This window comes from Psittacula echo (assembly GCF_963264785.1).
Source record: "Psittacula echo genome assembly, chromosome: 7".
NCBI lineage: Eukaryota > Metazoa > Chordata > Aves > Psittaciformes > Psittacidae > Psittacula > Psittacula echo.
In genome coordinates this window covers 60,875,234-60,888,477 of record NC_137740.1, presented here as the reverse complement: position 1 = coordinate 60,888,477, position 13,244 = coordinate 60,875,234, and positions in this window count along the sequence as shown.

The window sequence follows — 13,244 nt, the reverse complement described above, 5'->3', positions numbered from 1 at the left end:
GAGTTGTTTTTCTCCCTCTTGGAGTGAAGGGCAGGGAGGCAGTCATGCATGCACACATCTAGCAGCTAACTGTGCGTGATTCCCTCTGGCAGCCCTGTCAGGACCTCAGCATTTTTATGTACAAGATGTCACACCAGGAAGGGTTCTACAACACTGAGCCCCTTCAAAATTCAAACCCAAGAAAGCTATTACAAATGAAAAGCCCTTTCTTTTCAATTCCCGTTCCTGGCTGTGTTTTTTTGGTATTTTTTAAGAGGAGTCCAAGACAAAAGTTGGCACTGATGTTCCACAACATCAAATGCAGATTTCCTGAAGATTTTGGTAAAAAATTAAAGTGCTGCAGTAAGGAGCATTACCTTTCCTGATCCTTGGAAAACACACTGCTGCACCCAAACAGCAATCTACAAACTCCTCCATAGCATTTCTGTGGGAAATTCCCTTATCTGGAAAGGAGATTACTTCTTGGAGCTACAATTAGAGATTACTTTCCTTCTTACCAGCACACTTCTAACAGGGAAGCGTGAGTACTTTCTCAGCTCTCTTTTCCTTTTTAAGCCTACTTACTAAGGTCCCAGTTGGGCAAAATGCTTAGAGGACTGAACACAAGCCTCTCTGTTTCCAAGTCTGGCAACAACCAGCAGGTACCAATACTTCCTCAGGGCTCCCAGGGAGAAGCCCGGATTTACTGGTTACCTTTGTGAGCCTTCAGCAGGAACAGCCTCAAGTGAAGCAAGTGGAAATGTTCTCAAAGATATTACTGAGTCCCGCAAAACAACATAAAGGCACGAGTGCTTGCTCTTGTCACTGCACCACTGATGAGATACAAACACAGCAGGTATTGCACAGAGCAGCATCGAAGGGAGAGGCAATCAGACAAGACAGCTTCTGCTGCCACAGGGGTATGGAACGAGCAGACCCTACTGAACTGTTGACTTTGAGAGCACATACTGCCTAATCCTTGCTTAAACCCTGCTCCCTTCCTTTCACAAACGATGCCAGCCCACTTTAGCTTTCAGAAAATTCACTTATTCACTTATTCTGCACGGGTTTTATCCAGAAGAGTCAATCTGGATTGGTAATTCCTTCAACACTGCATGCTGTGCCAAATCTAACAGAGTAAAGCATGGGGTAATTAAAAGGAACAGATAATTTTGCCTGAAAGGCAATGAAACCTGAGCTGTGAAATGAGCAAGAATAGATTCATTTGTAAGAAGCTCCGCTGTGATAAGATGCTCAAAATAAGCAGGTAGCTTGCAACAGGATAATGTGCTGTCGAACACCCTGGTTACTGTGCACAGAGTGCTGATAGTTATAAAAGCTTTGCACTCGTCATAGAGAACATGCATAAAACAGAACAGATTCACGTCCTCTCTATCATTTCTTCATTTGCAGTTCAAAAAGCTACACAGGTCTGGTTCACCACACCTTTTATCAGCAGCCACAAAAGGACATTACTACTGAAAACAGTCCATATCTGCACATGGACTTTACCTCTTGAGTAAAAATATGGAAACAATCTATTTTGGTGAAGCTTCGCAACTAAAACTGTTGCTGTTGAGGCCATCAGAATTTCCCAACTTGATTATTACAGCCTCTCCTCCTCAAGCTCTCCCACACTCATGCTGCCCTCTCCCATCCATAGGGAGAGCTGCTGCCAACAGCTTCCTCACTCTGACCTGACCACCTCCCTTGGCTTTCTGCACCTCTTTCTCCTGCACTGTACCACATTCAAACTTGTTGCTCTAAATCCCAGGACCACGCACAATCTTACTTCCATCAAACTGTCCTCTGTCACATCCCACAGTCTGTCCAACTAACATGCACCTTCTGAAGGTCACTCAGGCCGCCTTCTGCCTTGCAAAAAGCAATCCAGACTCCAGACGTAAGTTTTAAGAGCTGGTCCACAATAGTTCTTTGTAACAGCTTAGTAAAAATTACACCCTAATGCTTATAAAGCCGAGAGCAATGGCCCAACTGTGCTATCACCAGTACTTTCAATCCCAGGATTTTAAAATTATGTTAAAAAAAAATTAATCCCCATATTCTTCATCATCCAAGTTTTTCATCCTTAAAGTGTATGAAATCTTCTGCAACCTAAGGATCTAAAAAAGGTTGTTAAAAAGATCTGTTCTGCTTTAGGTTAATTATTTCAACTTCCTTTTTTATCATATGCTTCCACATACTTGAAGTAGAGGGAAAACAAACAAAAAATTGCCAAATTGGTGCCAGCAGCACTGAGAGAGGCACAGTTCACCCCCACCACTCATTAAGCTTTTACATCATACTCATGCTCATTCCTCAAACCTACCTTGCTCTAGCACTGTTACAAGATCTGGAGACGCAAACCAAGAAATTCCTGCAGTCGTTACAGTGGGTCAGTATTTTTCAGCTGCATGCAGGATAAGGAGATGGGGTGAGCCTCTGCAGACTAGGAACGAAGATTGTGCTGTAGAGAACAGCTGCTGCAAGAAGTTAATTTCTGACTCCCCAAGAGATCCCACTAAAATAAGAATTCCCCTCCAACACTACCAGAACAAACAGTGGATAACCCCACAGACAGACAACTTGGATCCAGTGCATCTCCTATAGTGGAGGTGACTTCTGACAGTTCAGCCCAGCTCTCCCATGAATATCCAAGAAAAGTTTGGGCAATCCTCCCCCACATTTTCCTGTGATCTAACCTAACAGCCAGACAGCACAACCTGCCCCCCCCCCCCACTGTGTGCGTCCTCGTAGCCTGTTCATGGCATGTGACTTTCCCAAGTGGAAGCCCCCCCAGCTCTGTGGCTGGAGAACAGAAACCCTAAATCACACCTCCATCAAACAGCAGTACAGAAGCACAGGCAAAAGACAGTGGCTCCAAGAGGTAAGAAAGCACTGGGGATCTCCACTAAATAAGACAAATTCCCTCTCCTCTGTGATAAGCCCTATGCTCCTCCTTGGAAGAACACGTCAGAATGTGTGGTCCTAACCCTCTACAGTTCCTGCACTGCAGCACTCATTTGGCAGCACATCTCAGAGAGCAGCAATTAGTGGTGTTCAAAATTACCTTCTAAGTGAGTAACTGGTTTTCAGGCGGGTTCTAATATCCTCTACCTTGAGTGTAAATCAGAACTCATCATTTTCTGTGTATAACTGGCTATGAAACTCTGAGCTGTAGTTTCAACTCTTCACTTGTACAACCTTGGAAAGTTTTCACTCCAAGAAAATAAACTGATACTTTGTATACTCACAAAAACCTCACCTCATAATAGGAGAAAGTTTTCAGGGAGGAGAAGGAACAGTCCATCTGGAGATAATAAATCTGACGAGACAGAAATTCCAGGATGAAAGACAGAACTTCATTATATTAATTAAAAAATGCTAACTTTTGAGAAAAAAAGTGGTGATTCATGCACCCTAATGGAGCTTGAGAGTTCAGTCTCTCCCATCAGTGTCATCACATCATTGTCCCCTCAAAAATTATGGCTTATTCCCTGCTCTGTAGATCAGGAAAACATGATAGAGTAATTAGGTATTTAAACAGGGTGAAGATAATTTTAATAAAGAATTTTGTATTTTTTACATGCCCCAAAAAGCCATTTTAAAATATACTAAAGGAAGATCTTTTGACATTAGTAACACTCACTTCTGGGGAGAACTAAACGTAGATCTGAAAAGCGCCAGCTTTTATTTGTTCTTAATGAGACAAGTTCACAGGCCTTCACACTGTTAACAGTGAGAGACTCCTAATCTTACCTTACTGTTAAAGCAAAGATCACCGATTATGCCATATAATGCCAGAGGTGAGGCAAACCCAATTCTCCTTTCTCCTAATTTAAATCACAGCATCCTGAGGCAGGGTCTCATTGTGTTCTGTCCTTTATGGCACAGTGAGGGCATACTTAATGAACTAGGATACAAATGCTACTGCATTTCAAAAGAATAAGATGCATGAAAACCTGCAGCATCTATTATGTATCAAAACACCCAGACCAAACAGGTTGTTTTGTTTGATTGTTGTTTGCTTGGTTTTTAGGCCAGAACCTCTGCAGAGAGGGGAAACAACTGAGTTCTTAAACAGAGGAGAAAACCACCCCTCCTAGGTCAGCCTTTTAAGTAAGTTTCCCTGTAATTCTTTTATTACCACACACCACCATTTAACAACATAAAGGGCCTTAAGAAATACAATAGGAAGACTACTTTGGCTTATGCTCAACATTTAAATGGAAGCTACCTGACGTGGCTGACAAGTTAAACATGCCTGCAGTTATCAAGATGGCAGGGAGATCAAGACAGAGTAAGGTAGAGAAGAGGTGGGCAATTAATCAAGACAACCTTTCCATTTATTTTATCACAGCATCATCTCTGTCAGCAGTCTGTGTATCAGCCTGCTTTGGCATATTTCCAATTCCAACTGTATTTCCAACTGCAGATAGACACTTCTCTACATTACCTGTTTTATAAACCACACTGCAGAGTGTGAAGCAACTATGGACAGCTCTTGGCTTCTGGTCTTCTCCACTATTCCACAATGAAACATGCATTGTTACTTTAATGTAATTCTCAGAAGAAAAGTAAAAGATTCATGTATAAGAAATTGCCCTTTATAACAATGTGCCGCCTTTCTGTCACCCCTCCCCTAGTACAAAGTGAAAGAAATGTAATGGACACTTAAGCTTTTGTGTTAGCCATTTTTTTGCATATTGTTCAGAGCATGGAAGAATCTATGCACACTTCAATGGCATAAGAGAAAAAAAGGTCAACAATTTCAGTACAGTTATTGAAGCTACAGCATAACAGCCCCATTTCAAGAAGATGCTTAAAGTCAAAGCTCCACCACAGAACCTTCTGTGCTGGCTGTGATGCAGGGAATTTCCTGTATGGTCTGACACCAGAGTGAGGAAGCAGCAGCATGCCACACTGGGTTCCAGTGACGGTCCTGTACTACTGCCACAAAAGAATGGCAGATTTTTGGGTTCTGCCCTACCCTTAACAAAGGATGACATAGTTTGGTGACCACTAGCTTGTCTATCTTCATCCCATCATGATCATCCTCTCCAATATTCATCCTTCAGCTTTCTAAATGTTTCAGCATCATTTCAGTCAAAGGAACTTAGTATGTAAGTAAACTGATGGAAATGCAGAAGGCATCAGACACCTTACAGGCATAACTACTAGTTCTTCCTGTAAGGCATCTATGCTTAACAAAAACCAAATATAACATCAGTATGAGAAGAGGGGCTGAGGGGAGAACACAATCGAGAACTTGAAAAAGCGGGTTTTGAGAGAGAGGAACCCATGCAAGCACTTTTAACACACAAAAGGCAGCTCTGGACTACCCAAGAAGTGAATGATAGGAGGCAAGGGCTGCTAAAAAGAACGTATCACGTTCCACCTACCATCTTCCCATCCCACCTCCCCATCCAACCAGAGATATCTGCTGCCAATTACTGTGGGTTTTGGCTAACCCAGACTTAGGCTAACCTACCTTCACAAAGAATGAGGAAGAAAGATAAAGCAATTTGTATTCACAAAGCTGGTACAGGAGGGTGGGGGGAACACAACCAAGAACCCACAAGCAAAAATGTAAGACAGCTAATGAGATTCCCAAACAGAGAGAAAACAAAAGTAAAATATGCTGATGTGGTTTGTAGTTCTAGTCCTGCAACAGATGTCACAGGCATTGTGAACTGTAAGTGCTTCTACTTAGTAGAGCTCTTTTCCCTTGTCAAGATAACTAAAATACACACAAAACCAAGAATGGGCTTAGAGGAGAAAGACCCTAACAAGCAAATACTAACAAATGGCAGATCACTTGATGAGGAGGCAGTAAACAAAGAACATTGGCAAGCAAGCAGAAAGCTTTAGTGCTAAAATTGTTCCTCTCAACACTGTCCCTGAAGATGTATGGTTTCCTTTTCTTGTGGAAGTCCTTACATGTACATATAAAAAGTCAAAGCTTATGATCTCAAAAGAACTGGAAGCATTTCTTAACTTTAACCATTGCTTAAAACCAACAGTGAAATAAAGTCCTAACAAAAGCTTTATGCATAGGTCTCATGCACCTAGACTGAACCACTACTTTACAGACATCATTTACAACAATGGAGAACTTATGGAGTACAAAATAAAGCCCAACATTCCAGAGAAATAAAATATTACCAGGGAAGGGAGAATCCTCTCCAGACTTACTAGGAAATCACATGAACAACATCTGCAAAACTTAACTTCCAGGCTAACAGCCATCTCTGATGCAGGGCATCACTGTACCATAACCAATCCTTGCCATAGCTGCTCAGTTTGTCCAGTATTCGGGACCCTTCTACACTTTTTGCCCATCAAGGCCTCCCCCGTCTTAGTGTGCTATCTTAGCAGAGCTAGTCTTGGGTTTGTCCCTGTGTTGGAGCAGACAGCCATGCTAGTGCCTGTCACTGCCTCACTACCTGTGGCATGCATGGCAATGCCATGGCATGGTATGAGGTACTTGCCAGAACAGACAGGGAGATGGACAGTTAAAATGATCTCTAACTTAAGACATTGCAAAGAGGAAGCAAAAAGCCTGACTGTTCGCTCCAACTGAATGCTGTCTCCAAGAGGTTATAGACTTCTCTCTTCAAGGGTGACCATGAGAAACTAGGGATGAGGCCATGCCCCATCAGGGCCAAGTCTTAAGCCAGCATTCTGGTTCCCAATTTTACACTTTCCTTTGACAAGCTTTCCAGGTGGAGGAGAAAAATCATTTGCTTCACAACAGTATTCAAAAATACACGCATGAGAAACTATGCTGAACAGTTGTGATAGCACCATGATAACACCAGCTAGGTTCCTATCAAGAGATTACTTCTCAAACAGGACCACTGCCTCTACTCCCACCCCCAAAATGACTGAACACTGCTCATTTTAGCTGCTTCAGAAGGCTAGACTGCCTTCAAAACAGATGACCACATACTCCTGAATTCTTTGCAATTACTCATCACTTCATCTTGACCACAACAAAAGAAACTAACAGATTTAGAGCAGATCTCTCAATCCAGAAGGCCATACATCTTTCCCAGTGGCACTGTTCTCCAGCACCCAAGTTTTCCCATCTGGGAGCAAATTAACCACCCCAGAACCCAGTACTCAGCAGCACGGCTTTAACACTTCCAGTAACACAAAAGGTTTACCATTAGCCTGGTAAAACTTAATAGCCTTCAAGAAGTTGGAACTAATTGGCATAATTTTATAAATCCTCATTTAGCATCAAAATATTTGAAATTAAAGAAACAAAGGAACACACCATCAGTAGAAACATGTACTGTTGGGGGCTGTTGTACACAAAAGATCTGAGCACTCACTAATTTGGATGCAAGCTCTTGTTCAGAAAACAATGTCTGGCAATAATAATATGATCCCAAAGAAAGGGCTCTACAGGAAAGTTATTTACTCTCTCACAAAGGCCATATGATTTATACATGTTGTCACTGCCTATGCCAGAAAATTGATGACTGATTACCACATGTTCATTTCAGTATCAGGTATCCAGCCTGAATTAACTACATTAGGCCTTACGGAATTTCTGAACGATTTACAGCACAACTGATTATAACATTTGGTTTAAGTCAACAAAAACAAGCAGCTTTTAAACAGAATCCAGTAAGAACTAGAATATATTTAAGCCACATTAATTACATGTTTATTATTTATCACTAGTTCTCATTTACTCCACAAACATCTGGATTCCATTACCGCAGCTTGACAGGATGACAATATTGAGAGAAAAAAACCCATATAAATAGCATATAGGTCGTTAAACATCTCTAAAGCAATGCTATCACTCATCCATTCCCAGCTCCTGAGGACAGGTATTCAGCTATTCCCTTGTGTTGTTGGCTGGATATCGATTAAGAAGTTCTGTTATCTCGGTTCTGCAGCTCCCTGTGCAACAGCCACAAAATCCCTGCTTGAAATGTTGCAGGTCCTGTGTAGCAGGACCAGGGAGCAGGCAAGAGTAAGGCAGGGACATGAAAGCACTCAAGAGTAAAAAAAGACTTTTGAGAGCAGCAAAGACAGAAACGAGTAAACTCATGTCAGGCAAAGAATTTCTAAGACCTAAGAAACAGTACCCCCTACCAAAGCACCTGAATATGCTATGGGATGGCCTGATTAATATTAATAGATTGGTAATTTTATTCATTTTAGGCTTGTAGATAATGCTTGCAGCATATGAACATGTATGGCTTTTTCCAAGCCCCTTACTTCCCAGATCAATTGAAGCACACAGAGCCTTGCTAGTGAAGCTTCCCTCACTTGCAACCTCCGATTGCTTTACCTGATACCTAGCAATGATCTATTAAATACCGTTCAATTCATTGATATTTCATTGACTATCCCTTTTAATTCGAAGGCTATAAGTATATATAAGTAATAACTCTAGTAAAACAGCTTTATTGTCAAGCCTAGAGTGTTCTTTTAGTCTGCGTATGAACATGCCTTAGTTTCCCCCTGCAGCAGAGGGTCTGAGTTGATGTACCAAAACCAGCCATGCACATTTCCAGCTGCAGAAAGCCTAGAATTTTATCTGTATATAAAATTCACATCACTACTGTAAGTACCACTGAAGTACTACATCATAAAGTGTTACGAGCTGCAGTGCATGGGGCTCTCCTAAAGTCTGCCCACTTTTACAAACTCCATCGAAACATGCAGTTATTCCTAGATATACATTACGCAAAAATCTCCATCCCTCCTCCTGCTCTCTGACAAAGAGGCTGTCCAGCACTATTATGGACCCACACGTGAATCCTCAACAAGGAAAAAGGAACCCGTACTACCCAGAGATCAATCAGTACACAAGCCCTTAGCCATTACAGTGTTAAAACAGCCTTGCTCTGCTCTTCCTTCTCCTGAAGCAAGAAAGACGCTACTGAGGAGTTACAGTAACTCCGTGTGAGTGCATGAGGCAGAAGAAACAAAACACAACCCTCTGACAAGAGCTCTGCAGCACCTCCTCTGATATGCTATGGTGAGGATCAGCTTTTCCATTCAGGAAGAGCAGGCTGTCACCTGGGGCAGCAGGGCAGCCAGGGGCTGCTTATTGTCAGGGTAACACCAGGATGTAAAGGAGGGCACTTTCCAATTAGCCTGAGGCAGCATATCCCCCAGAGGCAGCGCTGGATAGTGTAAACCGACCAAACATAACAGGAACATCCTGGACTTGAGCATAAGGAAACTGAACATTCATTGGTATAAGAAGGAAAATATCCCAAAACCAAGAACAGAATACTCTGGAGACTCTACCCTCAGTAACCCATTTCACCACTTCTTTTAAACTGTTCTTCAGCATCCTTTCTGCTCCTTTCCCCTTCTTACACCAGTTCTTGCAATAGAAGAAGCATTCCTTCCATCTGCTTGTGAGCTAAGCTCTCTCCTTTTCCTGGAGGCTTCTAGCTGTCATACAAAGGAAAAACCATCATAAAAACGGCGCAGACAGACTGCATGCACATGAAAGCATTTTGCCTGCACACAATTTTTGTGACATACTTCTTAAAGTATCTTTCAGGCTTTAAAGAATATAATTGAGGAGAAAAATCATGCTTTCAAACCACAGTACAAGGGCTCCCATGTAGTAGAAAGACCTGTGTCCACACCTTTAACACCTCCTGGAAGGACACCAGTCCCTGATGGTCACAGAAGCACCCGGGCCGCAGCAACAGGAACGCCCATGCTCACAGCACAGCCTGCCCTCATTAAGGTAACCAGGCTCTTTGGTGCCTACTCTACATACTGGAAGAGTGGTGCTGGCAAAGCACCCCACAAACTGCAGGAGGCGGCTCAAACAGTACTCAAAGCCCCTTCTGGAGGGCAGCACCGCTGCAGCCACCACCCATAGCCCACCACTGAGAAGCCCTGTGCACAAACCCCAGCGAGGGCTGCAGAGCACACCCCGGAGGCCCAGCTCCAGCTCTTCCACTCTGGGCCTGGAGCACCCACAGCCCCCGAAAGGCCGCCGAGCCCTCCCCGCCCGCCTCACTCGGCCCACGGGAGCTAGGGGGTGCCGACACCCCGCCCTTCCCCGGGGCTCGGAGGGACGGGCTCACGCTTACCGGAGGAACAGAGGCGGCCACTAGGCGGGGCGGTACCGTGGAGAAGGGCGACGAAACTGACATGGAGAAGAGCCCGTCCCCACAGCGCCGCCATTTTGTGGTTGAGGCACTGGGCGGGGCGGGGGGGCGCGAAGCCGCCGGGCGCTTCGGGAAGGTTCCGCGCGCGGGGTGAGGCGGCGCGAGCTTGGAACGGTGTTGGGCGTTCACGCGTCACTCCCAACGGCCGCAGCGGCGGGAACGGTGCGGGGGAGCCGTTAGACTTTGAGGGGTGGGACGTGAGGGCTTTGCCAGCAGCAGGCTCATGGCACGGCCTGGAGTGAATGACTGTGAAGCTCCTGTGCCTTTAGTGTGGTTCCCTCACACCTACCTGGACCTTCTGCCAGTGTCTGCACCGCCCAGCGAGTAAAATGAGCCCCTCAGCAATACGGGTTGGTGCAGTGCTGTGTTCCTGCTGTGTAATCATGCGTTTTATTTGGAAGGGCTTCCAGTAACACCAGTGGGATTGCTTTCAGAGGGGGGAGAGGAAAGAAGATCCAAGCAGCACGGCAGGGAAGGTTCATATGCTGCATGCAGCTCCTCCAGCATAGATGGTGGAAGGTGTGAAGTGCCATGATGTGCGGGTGAAGTAACGGTGGTGTTGCCCATGCTCGCATGATCATCTGGCTGTCCTCGGGGAACTAAAGGACTTACATCATCATTTTCTTACCCCCTAACTTACTAACTTGCACTGTATCAGAATGAGGTGCACAGCTTACCTCAGCCCTGTAATTGGGCAGCATGTTCATAGGTCATGTTTGGTGAAAGTACTTCTGAAGATGAAACAGAAAACATTGTAATATTTGCTGTAACAACCACCATTTATTGCCTGCAAATCCATTCATTGCAGTGACTATTAAAAAAGCTGAGAGTACTGTACAGTATTAAAGGGAGTTACGAGGTTCAAGGGCTTTTTGTAACGTTGACTCAAGTGTAACAATAGTAATAACCAGACTGTGGTTTCTGCTTGAGTATGCCTGTGTTAGGAGTCTGGTTTTGGTAGCAGAAAACAAATACTCTCCGTCAGCTTGACTGGCAGCTTTATCTCTCTGCAATACAGGACACAAGTCATATTACACTGGAACAGCATGGAAAGACCAATGCAAGGACAACACACACAACAGATGCTCAATTGTAGGGTTTATTTCATCCGCTAACATTCATTCTTGAGCTAGACAAAAACAATTCGATGATTTATTTTTTTTTTTTAATCCAATTTTTCTTGTGGAAGAAAAGGAAAAAAAACCTTTTAACGCTTTTTGTAAGATGCTATAAATAAATATATAAAGCTTTAAGTGTTACTTGGCTCAAGTTAAACAGTTGTCTGTCGTTTCTTCTTGTTTTTAAGTTCCTGAAGTGGAGGAGAAAAAAAAGGTGCAAACCATACACATTCAGCCCAATGGAATGACTCCAGCCACAATCACTTTCAGAGAAGCTGAATCTGTTTGATCTACACATCATGGAGGATGGAAGGCGCGTGGGGGAACGTTTGTATTTGTTTACCCTCAGTCACACAGCTCCTAGAAGAGAAGAACTGAGTCCCTTGGTACTCGGGTAGGTAAAGCACGCAAGAAGGGGGAAAGGAAAAGAGTCCTGCCTGTATTGCCCTCTCCCTTCCCTGTGCAGACTGTGCAGCAGAGAGGAAAGAAGAGGCAATCTAAGCAAAGCCTCAGACAAAACCAGATGACAATGAAAAGTAAAATTGGATACCAGCAGGGAGGGTGAGAAATCCTGTGGCTGTTGCGTGTTTGCCTGGCAGACTACACACAAACACAGAGGAACTTCACATTGAGAGAGGGTGGGGGTTTCTGTCTTCTCCTCATGAAAAAAAGATGAAAAGGGGCAATAAAAATAAGTTAAATCATATTCCAATATGTACAAAACAAATCATGCTCAGTAAACCATTTGAATATAAAATCATTCATTATAGTACAACTCTCTCAACCCAGTCTACAGAATAGACACCTGGGGGAGAAGAAGGAGGGGGAAGTGGGGGGCTTTGAGGGATGAGACAGACTCATTTGCAAATCTTGATTTTCCTCAGCTTGCATGGTTAAAAATTACAGGGAAAACCACCTGCAGCTGGGATGATACAGGCTTTAATACCCATGTGCTTATCAGCACTGCATTCAGTTTGGGAGAACTCCTGTAGATGGGGCAAAATAAACAGCTACAGGGAGCTCAGACTGTGTGCGCAGACATGAGCTCCGCTGCTCCCTGGTGTATCTGAACTGCTGCTAACTGACCTGTGCTTTCAAGGCTTGGCTCTACTGCTGATCAGCCAGCAAATCCTGCGTTCACTTCTGCCACTGGGACATGATCTGCTAAATATTAGTAAAGACAAGAACAAAAAGATAACACAGCCAACCCTGTGATTCGAATCCAGCAGATACTGAGTTGCATTTCAAGCTGTACCCCTGGAAATACAACATTTAGCATTAGTCTGTGTTGCCAATTCCTGTAGCACTACCCATTTTTGTGACATTCTGAAAATTCTATAGGATAGAAGAGGGTCTGAGTAACTCTGAACACCAGTGAGAAGCTGGAGCTGCTTTTAACCCCAGGATATAAATCTCAGTCAGGCCCTGTTCTGTGATGTTAGTCATCACCTTCTGTAGCTCTTGGGGGGGTCTCTGTGAAGTGATTTGATGGGCTCAGAGTGAAAACTTCCTAAGTGCCATGTGTCTGTCTGCCACTGTGGTGGTCCTTCTGTCTTGCTCGTACTCTCAGCAACGGCGCTGCCCTTTCTGCTCCTACGGGACAGCCCTTGGAGAGAATTCAAAAGCTTGTTGGGATCTTCCTTATGCTGCTTTCATTGCCATCCCACTTTTGTAAGCAAATAAGGGACTATGGGGTGCAAACCCATCAACCTGAAGTGCTCCAAAATGTTGGGCATAAAGGGAGAAATTCAGACAAGCCAGAAATTCACTGACCCTTTTGTGAGAGGTTTTTTGTTGATGACTTGGAGCCCCATGACAGCCTGGCTTTGCAACTTAACCGGTCAATCCTGCATTTTGTGACCTGGGTAGGGTACGAGGTGGCATCTGTGTGGGAAACTTTGGAGGAGGCAAACTCCAACGGAGCCAGGTTTGATGAGACAAATGAGCACTAAAAAGTCTTCTTCAGCAAAAACACCTGGTA